Raw genomic sequence first — 18,336 nt, 5'->3', positions numbered from 1 at the left:
CACCACTATACCACCAACGCTACACATATGATGAAAAGGTTCCGGCTGTACAGATCGGGCCGTTGAACTGACTGGCCTAGCTTTACTTTTTCAGCATTAAAGCAGCGATCTAGGAAAAGGGAGAGAGTTCTCTGGAAGTCAAGGAAACAGCTGTGTCCCACAGCATGGCCAAATTTGATCTGTTCAAGGTAAGGCAAGCTAAGAATTCCAAGACCTGAAGCACATGCAGGTAAGGACGCTCACATTGGCTTAGGAGGCCTGATGAGGTAGGCCTCCGGTCTCCCGTATCAGAAGATGGCAGTGGTGGGATTTGAACCCACGCCTCCAGAGAGACTGGAGCCTAAATCCAGCGCCTTAGACCGCTCGGCCACACTACCACGAGTGTTGAATTGAACCGTCTATGAGAAAGTTAGAGTGGAGAGCAAAGCCAGATGGTTATAATGGCAGAGGTGGGATTTGAACCAACGCCTCCAAGACACTGGAACCTAGAGAGCCAGCTAGCGAAGGAGCATCCAGTGAAATGATGGAAATGTTGGAGGCGATCGCCAACCACGTTCGTGCCGTGCAGCGTCTTGGCCCGCTCTGCCATCCTGACCGCATGAAGAGCACACTTTGAGAAGGAGCGCACAAGAACTGGCCTATCTTGGGCCCGCTGCGGAATTTGCTTGTCCTCTACCTCTCTACAGAATGCTCTCAGTGAGATGAGTCGGCTGGCGCTGGAATGGACTTTCTATCTCCAAGCAGTCAAAAGTTATGCAAGTTTAAAATATGAATGGAATTACACGAGAAACAGGGAATTGAGACTTCTGTAATGAAACGTTCCATGCAACTGCCGGGAATTGTACCCTGGTCAAATGCTTAGAAGGCAGCTACGATAACCACTATACCACCAACGCTATACGGTTATTGAGACGGCTCGGCCACATTACCACAAGCGTCGAATTCTTCTGAACAGTCGTTGAGAAAGCTATATTGCCGGGCAAAGCCAGCTGTGTTTGCACTGCTGGTCATAATGGCAGCGGTGGGATTTGAACCCACGCCTCCGAAGAGACTGGAGCCTTAATCCAGCGCCTTAGACCGCTCGGCCACGCTACCTTGAGATACACAAAGGCTCTGAGCAACTGCATTGGGAAAACCTACAGAGTAGAAGCGATGCGAGAACACGTCATTGGAAGTATAGGGACCCTTGGGACGTAATATGTAGACTTGTGTAAAGAATTGCTGCTTGCGTTGGCCGGGAATCGAACCCGGGTCAACTGCTTGGAAGGCAGCTATGCTCACCACTATACCACCAACGCTACACATATGATGAAAAGGTTCCGGCTGTACAGATCGGGCCGTTGAACTGACTGGCCTAGCTTTACTTTTTCAGCATTAAAGCAGCGATCTAGGAAAAGGGAGAGAGTTCTCTGGAAGTCAAGGAAACAGCTGTGTCCCACAGCATGGCCAAATTTGATCTGTTCAAGGTAAGGCAAGCTAAGAATTCCAAGACCTGAAGCACATGCAGGTAAGGACGCTCACATTGGCTTAGGAGGCCTGATGAGGTAGGCCTCCGGTCCTCCCGTATCAGAAGATGGCAGTGGTGGGATTTGAACCCACGCCTCCAGAGAGACTGGAGCCTAAATCCAGCGCCTTAGACCGCTCGGCCACACTACCACGAGTGTTGAATTGAACCGTCTATGAGAAAGTTAGAGTGGAGAGCAAAGCCAGATGGTTATAATGGCAGAGGTGGGATTTGAACCAACGCCTCCAAGACACTGGAACCTAGAGAGCCAGCTAGCGAAGGAGCATCCAGTGAAATGATGGAAATGTTGGAGGCGATCGCCAACCACGTTCGTGCCGTGCAGCATCTTGGCCCGCTCTGCCATCCTGACCGCATGAAGAGCACACTTTTGAGAAGGAGCGCACAAGAACTGGCCTATCTTGGGCCCGCTGCCGGAATTTGCTTGTCCTCTACCTCTCTACAGAATGCTCTCAGTGAGATGAGTCGGCTGGCGCTGGAATGGACTTTCTATCTCCAAGCAGTCAAAAGTTATGCAAGTTTAAAATATGAATGGAATTACACGAGAAACAGGGAATTGAGACTTCTGTAATGAAACGTTCCATGCAAACTGCCGGGAATTGTACCCTGGTCAAATGCTTAGAAGGCATCTATGCTCACCACTATACCACCAACGCTACACATATGAAGAAAAGGTTCCGGCTGTACAGATCGGGCCGTTGAACTGACTGGCCTAGCTTTACTTTTTTCAGCATTAAAGCAGCGATCTAGGAAAGGGAGAGAGTTCTCTGGAAGTCAAGGAAACAGCTGTTGTCCCACAGCAATGGCCAAATTTGATCTGTTCAAGGTAAGGCAAGCTAAGAATTCCAAGACCTGAAGCACATGCAGGTAAGGACGCTCACATTGGCTTAGGAGGCCTGATGAGGTAGGCCTCCGGTCCTCCCGTATCAGAAGATGGCAGTGGTGGGATTTGAACCCACGCCTCCAGAGAGACTGGAGCCTAAATCCAGCGCCTTAGACCGCTCGGCCACACTACACGAGTGTTGAATTGAACCGTCTATGAGAAAGTTAGAGTGGAGAGCAAAGCCAGATGGTTATAATGGCAGAGGTGGGATTTGAACCAACGCCTCCAAGACACTGGAACCTAGAGAGCCAGCTAGCGAAGGAGCATCCAGTGAAATGATGGAAATGTTGGAGGCGATCGCCAACCACGTTCGTGCCGTGCAGCATCTTGGCCCGCTCTGCCATCCTGACCGCATGAAGAGCACACTTTGAGAAGGAGCGCACAAGAACTGGCCTATCTTGGGCCCGCTGCGGAATTTGCTTGTCCTCTACCTCTCTACAGAATGCTCTCAGTGAGATGAGTCCGGCTGGCGCTGGAATGGACTTTCTATCTCCAAGCAGTCAAAAGTTATGCAAGTTTAAAATATGAATGGAATTACACGAGAAACAGGGAATTGAGACTTCTGTAATGAAACGTTCCATGCAACTGCCGGGAATTGTACCCTGGTCAAATGCTTAGAAGGCAGCTACGATAACCACTATACCACCAACGCTATACGGTTATTGAGACGGCTCGGCCACATTACCACAAACGTCGAATTCTTCTGAACAGTCGTTGAGAAAGCTATATTGCCGGGCAAAGCCAGCTGTGTTTGCACTGCTGGTCATAATGGCAGCGGTGGGATTTGAACCCACCGCCTCCGAAGAGACTGGAGCCTTAATCCAGCGCCTTAGACCGCTCGGCCACGCTCAATCAATCAATCAATCAATCAATTCAATTTTATATAGCGCTTCTCTATATACCCGAAGTCGCTTTACAGAGTCCAGAGTCCAGTAGTCATACACACACAGTCATACCGGTGGTGGTAAGCTACCTCAGTAGCCACAGCTGCCCTGGGGCAGACTGACAGAAGCGTGGCTGCCAATCAGCGCCAACGGCCCCTCCGACCACCACCACCAACATTCATTCATATTCATACAATGCAATGCATGTCTTTATGACGCTACCTTGAGATACACAAAGGCTCTGAGCAACTGCATTGGGAAAAACCTACAGAGTAGAAGCGATGCGAGAACACGTCATTGGAAGTATAGGGACCCTTGGGACGTAATATGTAGACTTGTGTAAAGAATTGCTGCTTGCGTTGGCCGGGAATCGAACCCGGGTCAACTGCTTGGAAGGCAGCTATGCTCACCACTATACCACCAACGCTACACATATGATGAAAAGGTTCCGGCTGTACAGATCGGGCCGTTGAACTGACTGGCCTAGCTTTACTTTTTCAGCATTAAAGCAGCGATCTAGGAAAAGGGAGAGAGTTCTCTGGAAGTCAAGGAAACAGCTGTGTCCCACAGCATGGCCAAATTTGATCTGTTCAAGGTAAGGCAAGCTAAGAATTCCAAGACCTGAAGCACATGCAGGTAAGGACGCTCACATTGGCTTAGGAGGCCTGATGAGGTAGGCCTCCGGTCCTCCCGTATCAGAAGATGGCAGTGGTGGGATTTGAACCCACGCCTCCAGAGAGACTGGAGCCTAAATCCAGCGCCTTAGACCGCTCGGCCACACTACCACGAGTGTTGAATTGAACCGTCTATGAGAAAGTTAGAGTGGAGAGCAAAGCCAGATGGTTATAATGGCAGAGGTGGGATTTGAACCAACGCCTCCAAGACACTGGAACCTAGAGAGCCAGCTAGCGAAGGAGCATCCAGTGAAATGATGGAAATGTTGGAGGCGATCGCCAACCACGTTCGTGCCGTGCAGCATCTTGGCCCGCTCTGCCATCCTGACCGCATGAAGAGCACACTTTGAGAAGGAGCGCACAAGAACTGGCCTATCTTGGGCCCGCTGCGGAATTTGCTTGTCCTCTACCTCTCTACAGAATGCTCTCAGTGAGATGAGTCGGCTGGCGCTGGAATGGACTTTCTATCTCCAAGCAGTCAAAAGTTATGCAAGTTTAAAATATGAATGGAATTACACGAGAAACAGGGAATTGAGACTTCTGTAATGAAACGTTCCATGCAACTGCCGGGAATTGTACCCTGGTCAAATGCTTAGAAGGCAGCTACGATAACCACTATACCACCAACGATATACGGTTATTGAGACGGCTCGGCCACATTACCACAAGCGTCGAATTCTTCTGAACAGTCGTTGAGAAAGCTATATTGCCGGGCAAAGCCAGCTGTGTTTGCACTGCTGGTCATAATGGCAGCGGTGGGATTTGAACCCACGCCTCCGAAGAGACTGGAGCCTTAATCCAGCGCCTTAGACCGCTCGGCCACGCTACCTTGAGATACACAAAGGCTCTGAGCAACTGCATTGGGAAAAACCTACAGAGTAGAAGCGATGCGAGAACACGTCATTATGTATAGGGACCCTTGGGACGTAATATGTAGACTTGTGTAAAGAATTGCTGCTTGCGTTGGCCGGGAATCGAACGCGGGTCAACTGCTTGGAAGGCAGCTATGCTCACCACTATACCACCAACGCTACACATATGAAGAAAAGGTTCCGGCTGTACAGATCGGGCCGTTGAACTGACTGGCCTAGCTTTACTTTTTCAGCATTAAAGCAGCGATCTAGGAAAAGGGAGAGAGTTCTCTGGAAGTCAGGAAACAGCTGTGTCCCACAGCATGGCCAAATTTGATCTGTTCAAGGTAAGGCAAGCTAAGAATTCCAAGACCTGAAGCACATGCAGGTAAGGACGCTCACATTGGCTTAGGAGGCCTGATGAGGTAGGCCTCCGGTCCTCCCGTATCAGAAGATGGCAGTGGTGGGATTTGAACCCACGCCTCCAGAGAGACTGGAGCCTAAATCCAGCGCCTTAGACCGCTCGGCCACACTACCACGAGTGTTGAATTGAACCGTCTATGAGAAAGTTAGAGTGGAGAGCAAAGCCAGATGGTTATAATGGCAGAGGTGGGATTTGAACCAACGCCTCCAAGACACTGGAACCTAGAGAGCCAGCTAGCGAAGGAGCATCCAGTGAAATGATGGAAATGTTGGAGGCGATCGCCAACCACGTTCGTGCCGTGCAGCATCTTGGCCCGCTCTGCCATCCTGACCGCATGAAGAGCACACTTTGAGAAGGAGCGCACAAGAACTGGCCTATCTTGGGCCCGCTGCGGAATTTGCTTGTCCTCTACCTCTCTACAGAATGCTCTCAGTGAGATGAGTCGGCTGGCGCTGGAATGGACTTTCTATCTCCAAGCAGTCAAAAGTTATGCAAGTTTAAAATATGAATGGAATTACACGAGAAACAGGGAATTGAGACTTCTGTAATGAAACGTTCCATGCAACTGCCGGGAATTGTACCCTGGTCAAATGCTTAGAAGGCATCTATGCTCACCACTATACCACCAACGCTACACATATGAAGAAAAGGTTCCGGCTGTACAGATCGGGCCGTTGAACTGACTGGCCTAGCTTTACTTTTTCAGCATTAAAGCAGCGATCTAGGAAAAGGGAGAGAGTTCTCTGGAAGTCAAGGAAACAGCTGTGTCCCACAGCATGGCCAAATTTGATCTGTTCAAGGTAAGGCAAGCTAAGAATTCCAAGACCTGAAGCACATGCAGGTAAGGACGCTCACATTGGCTTAGGAGGCCTGATGAGGTAGGCCTCCGGTCCTCCCGTATCAGAAGATGGCAGTGGTGGGATTTGAACCCACGCCTCCAGAGAGACTGGAGCCTAAATCCAGCGCCTTAGACCGCTCGGCCACACTACCACGAGTGTTGAATTGAACCGTCTATGAGAAAGTTAGAGTGGAGAGCAAAGCCAGATGGTTATAATGGCAGAGGTGGGATTTGAACCAACGCCTCCAAGACACTGGAACCTAGAGAGCCAGCTAGCGAAGGAGCATCCAGTGAAATGATGGAAATGTTGGAGGCGATCGCCAACCACGTTCGTGCCGTGCAGCATCTTGGCCCGCTCTGCCATCCTGACCGCATGAAGAGCACACTTTGAGAAGGAGCGCACAAGAACTGGCCTATCTTGGGCCCGCTGCGGAATTTGCTTGTCCTCTACCTCTCTACAGAATGCTCTCAGTGAGATGAGTCGGCTGGCGCTGGAATGGACTTTCTATCTCCAAGCAGTCAAAAGTTATGCAAGTTTAAAATATGAATGGAATTACACGAGAAACAGGGAATTGAGACTTCTGTAATGAAACGTTCCATGCAACTGCCGGGAATTGTACCCTGGTCAAATGCTTAGAAGGCAGCTACGATAACCACTATACCACCAACGCTATACGGTTATTGAGACGGCTCGGCCACATTACCACAAACGTCGAATTCTTCTGAACAGTCGTTGAGAAAGCTATATTGCCGGGCAAAGCCAGCTGTGTTTGCACTGCTGGTCATAATGGCAGCGGTGGGATTTGAACCCACGCCTCCGAAGAGACTGGAGCCTTAATCCAGCGCCTTAGACCGCTCGGCCACGCTACCTTGAGATACACAAAGGCTCTGAGCAACTGCATTGGGAAAAACCTACAGAGTAGAAGCGATGCGAGAACACGTCATTGGAAGTATAGGGACCCTTGGGACGTAATATGTAGACTTGTGTAAAGAATTGCTGCTTGCGTTGGCCGGGAATCGAACCCGGGTCAACTGCTTGGAAGGCAGCTATGCTCACCACTATACCACCAACGCTACACATATGATGAAAAGGTTCCGGCTGTACAGATCGGGCCGTTGAACTGACTGGCCTAGCTTTACTTTTTCAGCATTAAAGCAGCGATCTAGGAAAAGGGAGAGAGTTCTCTGGAAGTCAAGGAAACAGCTGTGTCCCACAGCATGGCCAAATTTGATCTGTTCAAGGTAAGGCAAGCTAAGAATTCCAAGACCTGAAGCACATGCAGGTAAGGACGCTCACATTGGCTTAGGAGGCCTGATGAGGTAGGCCTCCGGTCCTCCCGTATCAGAAGATGGCAGTGGTGGGATTTGAACCCACGCCTCCAGAGAGACTGGAGCCTAAATCCAGCGCCTTAGACCGCTCGGCCACACTACCACGAGTGTTGAATTGAACCGTCTATGAGAAAGTTAGAGTGGAGAGCAAAGCCAGATGGTTATAATGGCAGAGGTGGGATTTGAACCAACGCCTCCAAGACACTGGAACCTAGAGAGCCAGCTAGCGAAGGAGCATCCAGTGAAATGATGGAAATGTTGGAGGCGATCGCCAACCACGTTCGTGCCGTGCAGCGTCTTGGCCCGCTCTGCCATCCTGACCGCATGAAGAGCACACTTTGAGAAGGAGCGCACAAGAACTGGCCTATCTTGGGCCCGCTGCGGAATTTGCTTGTCCTCTACCTCTCTACAGAATGCTCTCAGTGAGATGAGTCGGCTGGCGCTGGAATGGACTTTCTATCTCCAAGCAGTCAAAAGTTATGCAAGTTTAAAATATGAATGGAATTACACGAGAAACAGGGAATTGAGACTTCTGTAATGAAACGTTCCATGCAACTGCCGGGAATTGTACCCTGGTCAAATGCTTAGAAGGCAGCTACGATAACCACTATACCACCAACGCTATACGGTTATTGAGACGGCTCGGCCACATTACCACAAGCGTCGAATTCTTCTGAACAGTCGTTGAGAAAGCTATATTGCCGGGCAAAGCCAGCTGTGTTTGCACTGCTGGTCATAATGGCAGCGGTGGGATTTGAACCCACGCCTCCGAAGAGACTGGAGCCTTAATCCAGCGCCTTAGACCGCTCGGCCACGCTACCTTGAGATACACAAAGGCTCTGAGCAACTGCATTGGGAAAAACCTACAGAGTAGAAGCGATGCGAGAACACGTCATTATGTATAGGGACCCTTGGGACGTAATATGTAGACTTGTGTAAAGAATTGCTGCTTGCGTTGGCCGGGAATCGAACCCGGGTCAACTGCTTGGAAGGCAGCTATGCTCACCACTATACCACCAACGCTACACATATGATGAAAAGGTTCCGGCTGTACAGATCGGGCCGTTGAACTGACTGGCCTAGCTTTACTTTTTCAGCATTAAAGCAGCGATCTAGGAAAAGGGAGAGAGTTCTCTGGAAGTCAAGGAAACAGCTGTGTCCCACAGCATGGCCAAATTTGATCTGTTCAAGGTAAGGCAAGCTAAGAATTCCAAGACCTGAAGCACATGCAGGTAAGGACGCTCACATTGGCTTAGGAGGCCTGATGAGGTAGGCCTCCGGTCCTCCCGTATCAGAAGATGGCAGTGGTGGGATTTGAACCCACGCCTCCAGAGAGACTGGAGCCTAAATCCAGCGCCTTAGACCGCTCGGCCACACTACCACGAGTGTTGAATTGAACCGTCTATGAGAAAGTTAGAGTGGAGAGCAAAGCCAGATGGTTATAATGGCAGAGGTGGGATTTGAACCAACGCCTCCAAGACACTGGAACCTAGAGAGCCAGCTAGCGAAGGAGCATCCAGTGAAATGATGGAAATGTTGGAGGCGATCGCCAACCACGTTCGTGCCGTGCAGCATCTTGGCCCGCTCTGCCATCCTGACCGCATGAAGAGCACACTTTGAGAAGGAGCGCACAAGAACTGGCCTATCTTGGGCCCGCTGCGGAATTTGCTTGTCCTCTACCTCTCTACAGAATGCTCTCAGTGAGATGAGTCGGCTGGCGCTGGAATGGACTTTCTATCTCCAAGCAGTCAAAAGTTATGCAAGTTTAAAATATGAATGGAATTACACGAGAAACATTACCACAAGCGTCGAATTCTTCTGAACAGTCGTTGAGAAAGCTATATTGCCGGGCAAAGCCAGCTGTGTTTGCACTGCTGGTCATAATGGCAGCGGTGGGATTTGAACCCACGCCTCCGAAGAGACTGGAGCCTTAATCAAGCGCCTTAGACCGCTCGGCCACGCTACCTTGAGATACACTAAGGCTCTGAGCAACTGCATTGGGAAAAACCTACAGAGTAGAAGCGATGCGAGAACACGTCATTATGTATAGGGACCCTTGGGACGTAATATGTAGACTTGTGTAAAGAATTGCTGCTTGCGTTGGCCGGGAATCGAACGCGGGTCAACTGCTTGGAAGGCAGCTATGCTCACCACTATACCACCAACGCTACACATATGAAGAAAAGGTTCCGGCTGTACAGATCGGGCCGTTGAACTGACTGGCCTAGCTTTACTTTTTCAGCATTAAAGCAGCGATCTAGGAAAAGGGAGAGAGTTCTCTGGAAGTCAAGGAAACAGCTGTGTCCCACAGCATGGCCAAATTTGATCTGTTCAAGGTAAGGCAAGCTAAGAATTCCAAGACCTGAAGCACATGCAGGTAAGGACGCTCACATTGGCTTAGGAGGCCTGATGAGGTAGGCCTCCGGTCCTCCCGTATCAGAAGATGGCAGTGGTGGGATTTGAACCCACGCCTCCAGAGAGACTGGAGCCTAAATCCAGCGCCTTAGACCGCTCGGCCACACTACCACGAGTGTTGAATTGAACCGTCTATGAGAAAGTTAGAGTGGAGAGCAAAGCCAGATGGTTATAATGGCAGAGGTGGGATTTGAACCAACGCCTCCAAGACACTGGAACCTAGAGAGCCAGCTAGCGAAGGAGCATCCAGTGAAATGATGGAAATGTTGGAGGCGATCGCCAACCACGTTCGTGCCGTGCAGCGTCTTGGCCCGCTCTGCCATCCTGACCGCATGAAGAGCACACTTTGAGAAGGAGCGCACAAGAACTGGCCTATCTTGGGCCCGCTGCGGAATTTGCTTGTCCTCTACCTCTCTACAGAATGCTCTCAGTGAGATGAGTCGGCTGGCGCTGGAATGGACTTTCTATCTCCAAGCAGTCAAAAGTTATGCAAGTTTAAAATATGAATGGAATTACACGAGAAACAGGGAATTGAGACTTCTGTAATGAAACGTTCCATGCAACTGCCGGGAATTGTACCCTGGTCAAATGCTTAGAAGGCAGCTACGATAACCACTATACCACCAACGCTATACGGTTATTGAGACGGCTCGGCCACATTACCACAAGCGTCGAATTCTTCTGAACAGTCGTTGAGAAAGCTATATTGCCGGGCAAAGCCAGCTGTGTTTGCACTGCTGGTCATAATGGCAGCGGTGGGATTTGAACCCACGCCTCCGAAGAGACTGGAGCCTTAATCCAGCGCCTTAGACCGCTCGGCCACGCTACCTTGAGATACACAAAGGCTCTGAGCAACTGCATTGGGGAAAACCTACAGAGTAGAAGCGATGCGAGAACACGTCATTGGAAGTATAGGGACCCTTGGGACGTAATATGTAGACTTGTGTAAAGAATTGCTGCTTGCGTTGGCCGGGAATCGACCCGGGTCAACTGCTTGGAAGGCAGCTATGCTCACCACTATACCACCAACGCTACACATATGATGAAAAAGGTTCCGGCTGTACAGATCGGGCCGTTGAACTGACTGGCCTAGCTTTACTTTTTCAGCATTAAAGCAGCGATCTAGGAAAAGGGAGAGAGTTCTCTGGAAGTCAAGGAAACAGCTGTGTCCCACAGCATGGCCAAATTTGATCTGTTCAAGGTAAGGCAAGCTCAGAATTCCAAGACCTGAAGCACATGCAGGTAAGGACGCTCACATTGGCTTAGGAGGCCTGATGAGGTAGGCCTCCGGTCCTCCCGTATCAGAAGATGGCAGTGGTGGGATTTGAACCCACGCCTCCAGAGAGACTGGAGCCTAAATCCAGCGCCTTAGACCGCTCGGCCACACTACCACGAGTGTTGAATTGAACCGTCTATGAGAAAGTTAGAGTGGAGAGCAAAGCCAGATGGTTATAATGGCAGAGGTGGGATTTGAACCAACGCCTCCAAGACACTGGAACCTAGAGAGCCAGCTAGCGAAGGAGCATCCAGTGAAATGATGGAAATGTTGGAGGCGATCGCCAACCACGTTCGTGCCGTGCAGCGTCTTGGCCCGCTCTGCCATCCTGACCGCATGAAGAGCACACTTTGAGAAGGAGCGCACAAGAACTGGCCTATCTTGGGCCCGCTGCGGAATTTGCTTGTCCTCTACCTCTCTACAGAATGCTCTCAGTGAGATGAGTCGGCTGGCGCTGGAATGGACTTTCTATCTCCAAGCAGTCAAAAGTTATGCAAGTTTAACCCTTTCATGCATGAATTATGAAAAAAATGATCTAGATTTTTTTTGTATTGATTTTATTACTCAAAATGAACCTAAACTTGAAATTCATTTTTGAATTTTTTAAAAATATGGTTTTGTTAAAAATATATTTTACTGTCCACATACGTGGACACCATGCAACAAAGGGATGGTAACGAATACTTACCCAAGGTTAAAAATCATTATTTTCACGTAATTTAGTAATTATTTATGTTTATATGTTTGTTGTATGATTGTTTCTTTCATTTGAACAATGCAAATAAAAAAAATACCAGGTTTTATAATCAGATTTAATGTCATCCGATTCCTCTGATGCATGACGTCCACATATGTGGACGGTATCCGATTCCTCTAATGCATGTGTCCACGTATGTGGACAGTTGGTTTTTAGGGTGTACAAACTATATTTAAATCAAATTTCATTTTTTTAAACACAGATTTGTTCAACACACTTTCCCTTACATACTAATATTTTTTTTGCCTGATTTTCCTTCTTGGGTAGAAGGTTTTAACAGATATGCCTGGAGTATTCAGCACATGCCCAGCACCGTCAGCCATCTTGTCTTAATGATGTCATTACACAGTTAACATTCCAAATACAAGATGATACATATTGTTATTATATTGCTCTGAGTCTACTGACTCTGCCCCTATGTGGTTTGGAGAATATTACTATGATAATCCAGAATAAAATGGAGTTTAATTAACTGTCCACGCATGTGGACCCCATGCACGAAAGGGTTAAAATATGAATGGAATTACACGAGAAACAGGGAATTGAGACTTCTGTAATGAAACGTTCCATGCAACTGCCGGGAATTGTACCCTGGTGAAATGCTTAGAAGGCAGCTACGATAAGCACTATACCACCAACGCTACACGGTTATTGAGACGGCTCGGCCACATTACCACAAGCGTCGAATTCTTCTGAACAGTCGTTGAGAAAGCTATATTGCCGGGCAAAGCCAGCTGTGTTTGCACTGCTGGTCATAATGGCAGCGGTGGGATTTGAACCCACGCCTCCGAAGAGACTGGAGCCTTAATCCAGCGCCTTAGACCACTCGGCCACGCTACCTTGAGATACACAAAGGCTCTGAGCAACTGCATTGGGGAAAACCTACAGAGTAGAAGCGATGCGAGAACACGTCATTGGAAGTATAGGGACCCTTGGGACGTAATATGTAGACTTGTGTAAAGAATTGCTGCTTGCGTTGGCCGGGAATCAAACCCGGGTCAACTGCTTGGAAGGCAGCTATGCTCACCACTATACCACCAACGCTACACATATGATAAAAAGGTTCCGGCTGTACAGATCGGGCCGTTGAACTGACTGGCCTAGCTTTACTTTTTCAGCATTAAAGCAGCGATCTAGGAAAAGGGAGAGAGTTCTCTGGAAGTCAAGGAAACAGCTGTGTCCCACAGCATGGCCAAATTTGATCTGTTCAAGGTAAGGCAAGCTAAGAATTCCAAGACCTGAAGCACATGCATGTAAGGACGCTGACATTGGCTTAGGAGGCCTGATGAGGTAGGCCTCCGGTCCTCCCGTATCAGAAGATGGCAGTGGTGGGATTTGAACCCACGCCTCCAGAGAGACTGGAGCCTAAATCCAGCGCCTTAGACCGCTCGGCCACACTACCACGAGTGTTGAATTGAACCGTCTATGAGAAAGTTAGAGTGGAGAGCAAAGCCAGATGGTTATAATGGCAGAGGTGGGATTTGAACCAACGCCTCCAAGACACTGGAACCTAGAGAGCCAGCTAGCGAAGGAGCATCCAGTGAAATGATGGAAATGTTGGAGGCGATCGCCAACCACGTTCGTGCCGTGCAGCGTCTTGGCCCGCTCTGCCATCCTGACCGCATGAAGAGCACACTTTGAGAAGGAGCGCACAAGAACTGGCCTATCTTGGGCCCGCTGCGGAATTTGCTTGTCCTCTACCTCTCTACAGAATGCTCTCAGTGAGATGAGTCGGCTGGCGCTGGAATGGACTTTCTATCTCCAAGCAGTCAAAAGTTATGCAAGTTTAAAATATGAATGGAATTACACGAGAAACAGGGAATTGAGACTTCTGTAATGAAACGTTCCATGCAACTGCCGGGAATTGTACCCTGGTGAAATGCTTAGAAGGCAGCTACGATAACCACTATACCACCAACGCTATACGGTTATTGAGACGGCTCGGCCACATTACCACAAGCGTCGAATTCTTCTGAACAGTCGTTGAGAAAGCTATATTGCCGGGCAAAGCCAGCTGTGTTTGCACTGCTGGTCATAATGGCAGCGGTGGGATTTGAACCCACGCCTCCGAAGAGACTGGAGCCTTAATCCAGCGCCTTAGACCGCTCGGCCACGCTACCTTGAGATACACAGAGGCTCTGAGCAACTGCATTGGGGAAAACCTACAGAGTAGAAGCGATGCGAGAACACGTCATTGGAAGTATAGGGACCCTTGGGACGTAATATGTAGACTTGTGTAAAGAATTGCTGCTTGCGTTGGCCGGGAATCGACCCAGGGTCAACTGCTTGGAAGGCAGCTATGCTCACCACTATACCACCAACGCTACACATATGATAAAAAGGTTCCGGCTGTACAGATCGGGCCGTTGAACTGACTGGCCTAGCTTTACTTTTTCAGCATTAAAGCAGCGATCTAGGAAAAGGGAGAGAGTTCTCTGGAAGTCAAGGAAACAGCTGTGTCCCACAGCATGGCCAAATTTGATCTGTTCAAGGTAAGGCAAGCTCAGAATTCCAAGACCTGAAGCACATGCAGGTAAGGACGCTGACATTGGCTTAGGAGGCCTGATGAGGTAGGCCTCCGGTCCTCCCGTATCAGAAGATGGCAGTGGTGGGATTTGAACCCACGCCTCCAGAGAGACTGGAGCCTAAATCCAGCACCTTAGACCGCTCGGCCACACTACCACGAGTGTTGAATTGAACCGTCTATGAGAAAGTTAGAGTGGAGAGCAAAGCCAGATGGTTATAATGGCAGAGGTGGGATTTGAACCAACGCCTCCAAGACACTGGAACCTAGAGAGCCAGCTAGCGAAGGAGCATCCAGTGAAATGATGGAAATGTTGGAGGCGATCGCCAACCACGTTCGTGCCGTGCAGCGTCTTGGCCCGCTCTGCCATCCTGACCGCATGAAGAGCACACTTTGAGAAGGAGCGCACAAGAACTGGCCTATCTTGGGCCCGCTGCGGAATTTGCTTGTCCTCTACCTCTCTACAGAATGCTCTCAGTGAGATGAGTCGGCTGGCGCTGGAATGGACTTTCTATCTCCAAGCAGTCAAAAGTTATGCAAGTTTAAAATATGAATGGAATTACACGAGAAACAGGGAATTGAGACTTCTGTAATGAAACGTTCCATGCAACTGCCGGGAATTGTACCCTGGTGAAATGCTTAGAAGGCAGCTACGATAAGCACTATACCACCAACGCTACACGGTTATTGAGACGGCTCGGCCACATTACCACAAGCGTCGAATTCTTCTGAACAGTCGTTGAGAAAGCTATATTGCCGGGCAAAGCCAGCTGTGTTTGCACTGCTGGTCATAATGGCAGCGGTGGGATTTGAACCCACGCCTCCGAAGAGACTGGAGCCTTAATCCAGCGCCTTAGACCACTCGGCCACGCTACCTTGAGATACACAAAGGCTCTGAGCAACTGCATTGGGGAAAACCTACAGAGTAGAAGCGATGCGAGAACACGTCATTGGAAGTATAGGGACCCTTGGGACGTAATATGTAGACTTGTGTAAAGAATTGCTGCTTGCGTTGGCCGGGAATCAAACCCGGGTCAACTGCTTGGAAGGCAGCTATGCTCACCACTATACCACCAACGCTACACATATGATAAAAAGGTTCCGGCTGTACAGATCGGGCCGTTGAACTGACTGGCCTAGCTTTACTTTTTCAGCATTAAAGCAGCGATCTAGGAAAAGGGAGAGAGTTCTCTGGAAGTCAAGGAAACAGCTGTGTCCCACAGCATGGCCAAATTTGATCTGTTCAAGGTAAGGCAAGCTAAGAATTCCAAGACCTGAAGCACATGCATGTAAGGACGCTGACATTGGCTTAGGAGGCCTGATGAGGTAGGCCTCCGGTCCTCCCGTATCAGAAGATGGCAGTGGTGGGATTTGAACCCACGCCTCCAGAGAGACTGGAGCCTAAATCCAGCGCCTTAGACCGCTCGGCCACACTACCACGAGTGTTGAATTGAACCGTCTATGAGAAAGTTAGAGTGGAGAGCAAAGCCAGATGGTTATAATGGCAGAGGTGGGATTTGAACCAACGCCTCCAAGACACTGGAACCTAGAGAGCCAGCTAGCGAAGGAGCATCCAGTGAAATGATGGAAATGTTGGAGGCGATCGCCAACCACGTTCGTGCCGTGCAGCGTCTTGGCCCGCTCTGCCATCCTGACCGCATGAAGAGCACACTTTGAGAAGGAGCGCACAAGAACTGGCCTATCTTGGGCCCGCTGCGGAATTTGCTTGTCCTCTACCTCTCTACAGAATGCTCTCAGTGAGATGAGTCGGCTGGCGCTGGAATGGACTTTCTATCTCCAAGCAGTCAAAAGTTATGCAAGTTTAAAATATGAATGGAATTACACGAGAAACAGGGAATTGAGACTTCTGTAATGAAACGTTCCATGCAACTGCCGGGAATTGTACCCTGGTGAAATGCTTAGAAGGCAGCTACGATAACCACTATACCACCAACGCTATACGGTTATTGAGACGGCTCGGCCACATTACCACAAGCGTCGAATTCTTCTGAACAGTCGTTGAGAAAGCTATATTGCCGGGCAAAGCCAGCTGTGTTTGCACTGCTGGTCATAATGGCAGCGGTGGGATTTGAACCCACGCCTCCGAAGAGACTGGAGCCTTAATCCAGCGCCTTAGACCGCTCGGCCACGCTACCTTGAGATACACAGAGGCTCTGAGCAACTGCATTGGGGAAAACCTACAGAGTAGAAGCGATGCGAGAACACGTCATTGGAAGTATAGGGACCCTTGGGACGTAATATGTAGACTTGTGTAAAGAATTGCTGCTTGCGTTGGCCGGGAATCGACCCAGGGTCAACTGCTTGGAAGGCAGCTATGCTCACCACTATACCACCAACGCTACACATATGATAAAAAGGTTCCGGCTGTACAGATCGGGCCGTTGAACTGACTGGCCTAGCTTTACTTTTTCAGCATTAAAGCAGCGATCTAGGAAAAGGGAGAGAGTTCTCTGGAAGTCAAGGAAACAGCTGTGTCCCACAGCATGGCCAAATTTGATCTGTTCAAGGTAAGGCAAGCTCAGAATTCCAAGACCTGAAGCACATGCAGGTAAGGACGCTGACATTGGCTTAGGAGGCCTGATGAGGTAGGCCTCCGGTCCTCCCGTATCAGAAGATGGCAGTGGTGGGATTTGAACCCACGCCTCCAGAGAGACTGGAGCCTAAATCCAGCGCCTTAGACCGCTCGGCCACACTACCACGAGTGTTGAATTGAACCGTCTATGAGAAAGTTAGAGTGGAGAGCAAAGCCAGATGGTTATAATGGCAGAGGTGGGATTTGAACCAACGCCTCCAAGACACTGGAACCTAGAGAGCCAGCTAGCGAAGGAGCATCCAGTGAAATGATGGAAATGTTGGAGGCGATCGCCAACCACGTTCGTGCCGTGCAGCGTCTTGGCCCGCTCTGCCATCCTGACCGCATGAAGAGCACACTTTGAGAAGGAGCGCACAAGAACTGGCCTATCTTGGGCCCGCTGCGGAATTTGCTTGTCCTCTACCTCTCTACAGAATGCTCTCAGTGAGATGAGTCGGCTGGCGCTGGAATGGACTTTCTATCTCCAAGCAGTCAAAAGTTATGCAAGTTTAACCCTTTCATGCATGAATTATGAAAAAAATGATCTAGATTTTTTTTGTATTGATTTTATTACTCAAAATGAACCTAAACTTGAAATTCATTTTGAATTTTTTAAAAATATGGTTTTGTTAAAAATATATTTTACTGTCCACATACGTGGACACCATGCAACAAAGGGATGGTAACGAATACTTACCCAAGGTTAAAAATCATTATTTTCACGTAATTTAGTAATTATTTATGTTTATATGTTTGTTGTATGATTGTTTCTTTCATTTGAACAATGCAAATAAAAAAAAATACCAGGTTTTATAATCAGATTTAATGTCATCCGATTCCTCTGATGCATGACGTCCACATATGTGGACGGTATCCGATTCCTCTAATGCATGTGTCCACGTATGTGGACAGTTGGTTTTTAGGGTGTACAAACTATATTTTAAATCAAATTTCATTTTTTTAAACACAGATTTGTTCAACACACTTTCCCTTACATACTAATATTTTTTTTGCCTGATTTTTCCTTCTTGGGTAGAAGGTTTTAACAGATATGCCTGGAGTATTCAGCACATGCCCAGCACCGTCAGCCATCTTGTCTTAATGATGTCATTACACAGTTAACATTCCAAATACAAGATGATACATATTGTTATTATATTGCTCTGAGTCTACTGACTCTGCCCCTATGTGGTTTGGAGAATATTACTATGATAATCCAGAATAAAATGGAGTTTAATTAACTGTCCACGCATGTGGACCCCATGCACGAAAGGGTTAAAATATGAATGGAATTACACGAGAAACAGGGAATTGAGACTTCTGTAATGAAACGTTCCATGCAACTGCCGGGAATTGTACCCTGGTG

The 18,336-nt window shown here is 48.7% G+C and overlaps 36 non-coding genes across 36 annotated transcripts; all 36 read right to left on the bottom strand.

Annotated features, from left to right (window-relative positions):
* Positions 1-295: 295 nt before the first annotated feature.
* On the bottom strand, positions 296-377 carry trnal-uag. Its single transcript has one exon. It is a non-coding gene; the product is annotated as a tRNA-Leu (tRNA).
* A 636-nt stretch (positions 378-1,013) lies between these two features.
* On the bottom strand, positions 1,014-1,095 carry trnal-aag. Its single transcript has one exon. It is a non-coding gene; the product is annotated as a tRNA-Leu (tRNA).
* A 131-nt stretch (positions 1,096-1,226) lies between these two features.
* Positions 1,227-1,298, bottom strand: trnag-ucc. Its single transcript has one exon. It is a non-coding gene; the product is annotated as a tRNA-Gly (tRNA).
* A 276-nt stretch (positions 1,299-1,574) lies between these two features.
* trnal-uag lies at positions 1,575-1,656 on the bottom strand. Its single transcript has one exon. It is a non-coding gene; the product is annotated as a tRNA-Leu (tRNA).
* An 800-nt stretch (positions 1,657-2,456) lies between these two features.
* trnal-uag lies at positions 2,457-2,538 on the bottom strand. Its single transcript has one exon. It is a non-coding gene; the product is annotated as a tRNA-Leu (tRNA).
* A 636-nt stretch (positions 2,539-3,174) lies between these two features.
* trnal-aag lies at positions 3,175-3,255 on the bottom strand. Its single transcript has one exon. It is a non-coding gene; the product is annotated as a tRNA-Leu (tRNA).
* Positions 3,256-3,644: 389 nt separating this feature from the next.
* On the bottom strand, positions 3,645-3,716 carry trnag-ucc. Its single transcript has one exon. It is a non-coding gene; the product is annotated as a tRNA-Gly (tRNA).
* Positions 3,717-3,992: 276 nt separating this feature from the next.
* On the bottom strand, positions 3,993-4,074 carry trnal-uag. Its single transcript has one exon. It is a non-coding gene; the product is annotated as a tRNA-Leu (tRNA).
* A 636-nt stretch (positions 4,075-4,710) lies between these two features.
* Positions 4,711-4,792, bottom strand: trnal-aag. Its single transcript has one exon. It is a non-coding gene; the product is annotated as a tRNA-Leu (tRNA).
* Positions 4,793-4,922: 130 nt separating this feature from the next.
* On the bottom strand, positions 4,923-4,994 carry trnag-ucc. Its single transcript has one exon. It is a non-coding gene; the product is annotated as a tRNA-Gly (tRNA).
* A 275-nt stretch (positions 4,995-5,269) lies between these two features.
* On the bottom strand, positions 5,270-5,351 carry trnal-uag. The gene has a single exon. It is a non-coding gene; the product is annotated as a tRNA-Leu (tRNA).
* A 795-nt stretch (positions 5,352-6,146) lies between these two features.
* Positions 6,147-6,228, bottom strand: trnal-uag. Its single transcript has one exon. It is a non-coding gene; the product is annotated as a tRNA-Leu (tRNA).
* A 636-nt stretch (positions 6,229-6,864) lies between these two features.
* On the bottom strand, positions 6,865-6,946 carry trnal-aag. Its single transcript has one exon. It is a non-coding gene; the product is annotated as a tRNA-Leu (tRNA).
* A 132-nt stretch (positions 6,947-7,078) lies between these two features.
* Positions 7,079-7,150, bottom strand: trnag-ucc. The gene has a single exon. It is a non-coding gene; the product is annotated as a tRNA-Gly (tRNA).
* Positions 7,151-7,426: 276 nt separating this feature from the next.
* trnal-uag lies at positions 7,427-7,508 on the bottom strand. The gene has a single exon. It is a non-coding gene; the product is annotated as a tRNA-Leu (tRNA).
* Positions 7,509-8,144: 636 nt separating this feature from the next.
* On the bottom strand, positions 8,145-8,226 carry trnal-aag. Its single transcript has one exon. It is a non-coding gene; the product is annotated as a tRNA-Leu (tRNA).
* Positions 8,227-8,356: 130 nt separating this feature from the next.
* trnag-ucc lies at positions 8,357-8,428 on the bottom strand. The gene has a single exon. It is a non-coding gene; the product is annotated as a tRNA-Gly (tRNA).
* A 276-nt stretch (positions 8,429-8,704) lies between these two features.
* Positions 8,705-8,786, bottom strand: trnal-uag. The gene has a single exon. It is a non-coding gene; the product is annotated as a tRNA-Leu (tRNA).
* Positions 8,787-9,289: 503 nt separating this feature from the next.
* trnal-aag lies at positions 9,290-9,371 on the bottom strand. Its single transcript has one exon. It is a non-coding gene; the product is annotated as a tRNA-Leu (tRNA).
* A 130-nt stretch (positions 9,372-9,501) lies between these two features.
* On the bottom strand, positions 9,502-9,573 carry trnag-ucc. Its single transcript has one exon. It is a non-coding gene; the product is annotated as a tRNA-Gly (tRNA).
* Positions 9,574-9,849: 276 nt separating this feature from the next.
* On the bottom strand, positions 9,850-9,931 carry trnal-uag. The gene has a single exon. It is a non-coding gene; the product is annotated as a tRNA-Leu (tRNA).
* Positions 9,932-10,567: 636 nt separating this feature from the next.
* trnal-aag lies at positions 10,568-10,649 on the bottom strand. The gene has a single exon. It is a non-coding gene; the product is annotated as a tRNA-Leu (tRNA).
* Positions 10,650-10,781: 132 nt separating this feature from the next.
* Positions 10,782-10,852, bottom strand: trnag-ucc. The gene has a single exon. It is a non-coding gene; the product is annotated as a tRNA-Gly (tRNA).
* A 277-nt stretch (positions 10,853-11,129) lies between these two features.
* Positions 11,130-11,211, bottom strand: trnal-uag. Its single transcript has one exon. It is a non-coding gene; the product is annotated as a tRNA-Leu (tRNA).
* Positions 11,212-12,611: 1,400 nt separating this feature from the next.
* Positions 12,612-12,693, bottom strand: trnal-aag. The gene has a single exon. It is a non-coding gene; the product is annotated as a tRNA-Leu (tRNA).
* A 132-nt stretch (positions 12,694-12,825) lies between these two features.
* On the bottom strand, positions 12,826-12,897 carry trnag-ucc. The gene has a single exon. It is a non-coding gene; the product is annotated as a tRNA-Gly (tRNA).
* Positions 12,898-13,173: 276 nt separating this feature from the next.
* trnal-uag lies at positions 13,174-13,255 on the bottom strand. Its single transcript has one exon. It is a non-coding gene; the product is annotated as a tRNA-Leu (tRNA).
* A 636-nt stretch (positions 13,256-13,891) lies between these two features.
* On the bottom strand, positions 13,892-13,973 carry trnal-aag. Its single transcript has one exon. It is a non-coding gene; the product is annotated as a tRNA-Leu (tRNA).
* A 132-nt stretch (positions 13,974-14,105) lies between these two features.
* trnag-ucc lies at positions 14,106-14,177 on the bottom strand. The gene has a single exon. It is a non-coding gene; the product is annotated as a tRNA-Gly (tRNA).
* A 276-nt stretch (positions 14,178-14,453) lies between these two features.
* Positions 14,454-14,535, bottom strand: trnal-uag. The gene has a single exon. It is a non-coding gene; the product is annotated as a tRNA-Leu (tRNA).
* Positions 14,536-15,171: 636 nt separating this feature from the next.
* Positions 15,172-15,253, bottom strand: trnal-aag. The gene has a single exon. It is a non-coding gene; the product is annotated as a tRNA-Leu (tRNA).
* A 132-nt stretch (positions 15,254-15,385) lies between these two features.
* trnag-ucc lies at positions 15,386-15,457 on the bottom strand. Its single transcript has one exon. It is a non-coding gene; the product is annotated as a tRNA-Gly (tRNA).
* A 276-nt stretch (positions 15,458-15,733) lies between these two features.
* trnal-uag lies at positions 15,734-15,815 on the bottom strand. Its single transcript has one exon. It is a non-coding gene; the product is annotated as a tRNA-Leu (tRNA).
* A 636-nt stretch (positions 15,816-16,451) lies between these two features.
* Positions 16,452-16,533, bottom strand: trnal-aag. Its single transcript has one exon. It is a non-coding gene; the product is annotated as a tRNA-Leu (tRNA).
* Positions 16,534-16,665: 132 nt separating this feature from the next.
* On the bottom strand, positions 16,666-16,737 carry trnag-ucc. Its single transcript has one exon. It is a non-coding gene; the product is annotated as a tRNA-Gly (tRNA).
* A 276-nt stretch (positions 16,738-17,013) lies between these two features.
* trnal-uag lies at positions 17,014-17,095 on the bottom strand. The gene has a single exon. It is a non-coding gene; the product is annotated as a tRNA-Leu (tRNA).
* Between the last annotated feature and the right edge of the window lie 1,241 nt (positions 17,096-18,336).

Source organism: Clupea harengus, unplaced genomic scaffold (genome assembly GCF_900700415.2).
Source record: "Clupea harengus unplaced genomic scaffold, Ch_v2.0.2, whole genome shotgun sequence".
NCBI lineage: Eukaryota > Metazoa > Chordata > Actinopteri > Clupeiformes > Clupeidae > Clupea > Clupea harengus.
Note: the sequence above shows the minus strand (reverse complement) of the source record. Positions and strands in the feature narration are given on the sequence as shown.